This window comes from Nanorana parkeri, unplaced genomic scaffold (genome assembly GCF_000935625.1).
Source record: "Nanorana parkeri isolate BGI_ZX_2015 unplaced genomic scaffold, ASM93562v1 scaffold1500, whole genome shotgun sequence".
NCBI classification, from domain to species: domain Eukaryota; kingdom Metazoa; phylum Chordata; class Amphibia; order Anura; family Dicroglossidae; genus Nanorana; species Nanorana parkeri.
The window spans coordinates 216,388-218,048 of NW_017307768.1; the positions used below are offsets into that span (position 1 = coordinate 216,388).

General features: G+C 51.5%; 1 protein-coding gene across 1 annotated transcript in view; it reads left to right on the forward strand.

Annotated features, from left to right (window-relative positions):
* The window catches only part of LOC108798537, a 77,498-nt gene that overhangs the window by 15,158 nt on the left and 60,679 nt on the right, over window positions 1-1,661 (forward strand). The gene's annotated exons all lie outside the window — the stretch shown is intronic.

A 1,661-nucleotide genomic window follows, 5' to 3' on the forward strand; every position in this document is an offset into this window, starting at 1 on the left:
CAGCTACGTATCCTGTCTGTTATTCTTAGCGGGAAATGGCCTGTCATGATTGCCAGGCGCTGCCTCCGTCCTGACGCATTCCGCCATTAGGGTATCAGTGGATGGCGAGGGCGCTCCCGGAGATGACTCGCGGCCTCGTTGTACAGGAGCTCCTTGTGTAAACACCGGAGATCGGAGATTATATTCCTGAGCGTGCCGCGCATACCGAGAGGGGAGACGGCCGCCTCTGTTCAGTCGATACACCTTCTCATCTATTACCGTAACAATTACCCGACAGGAATAACGGACACGACATCCGCCGTTCTACGATTATCCGCTTCGCTGGATCGTAAACATATTCGGATCGTTGAGCTCGCGCTTGTATTTTATTTTGTTATTTTATTAAAGGAGAACTACGGGGTTAAGGCTTTACCCATAGTTCTCCTTAGGCCCAGTTCCCGCTGCGCGATATGCAAATCGCGCGTTTGTCGCGCGATTTGCATATTGCGCGACATTGCGAGATTTGCCGCGCGATATCGCGTTCAAGCTTGAATCGCGGCTAAATCCGCTCCAAAAAGGGTCCTGCTGTAGCGACACACGACCCGCATCAGCAGGACCCTTTGCCCCATTGAAATGCATTGGAGCGCGATATCGCGCGGTAATTTGCCGCGATATCGCGGGAATTACCGCGCGATAAATCGCTCAATGTGAACGGGGCTTTAGGGTAACGGGAGGACACAAACTAGCAATTTAGCCCCTAGAGATGGAAGAACGGCCACGGCACGATACAATATAAGCCGCGCAGGGGATACATTGTTTCCAGAGACTGGCATTGTTAGGAGAAGTGAACCGGAACACGTCGGGCTCACAAAGCTTCACCACAAGGATAAGGATCTTTATTTGGTTATGATGACTGTCATTGTCAACGTTCATTGGACTCTACAGGAAACAACTGTCACTTTTTTTGAAAATAAGGATCCGTAAAGGAGAACAATGGGGTCAGTGCTTTCCCCCCATAGTTCTCCTGAGGGTAACGGGAGGACACAAACTAGCGTCCTCCCGTCACCCTAGGCTCAGTATATAGCGGGCTACAGCTATACTGAGACCGCCGCACCTGGGACTGATCCCGACTTTACTGTCGAGATCCACCCAGCTGCGGGATTGACAGCTGGCTCTGCCGGGGAAGCCGGCTGGCGAGTCTTGACAATGGTAGCTCAGAGGTCCCTTTTACCAATACCTTCTTTACCTTCCCAACCCCCCATCCCTACCCCACACCTGGAGCGGACCTCAATTTATGGGCACAGGAAGGGGGCGGTTGCTGCTAATGGGGCGGTTGGAAATCTATCCCTAGACTGACTAGATATGGACCTGTTCATCCAGCGGCTCCTTCGGGGGTGAGCGCTACATACTATTCAGTAGTTAGCAGTCACTCTGTACAGGGAATATTTTAGACACAGGGAACAGTTTAAAAATTCATTTCCCCCCGGAGTGTCTCTGAGCTGCATATTCTGAATGATTTCACGGAGTTCCCAGGGATGGGGTCCGGCTGGGCTGATGTCTCCGGAAAAGGCTGTAAAATGACATGTTTTGCAATTCCTCTGAACTTCGCGGGGATCTGGTGCGGTTGGCGCTTTTCTGGTAAACGGCCATTTGCTGCGTTAGCACTTTTAAGAGCGTTCATA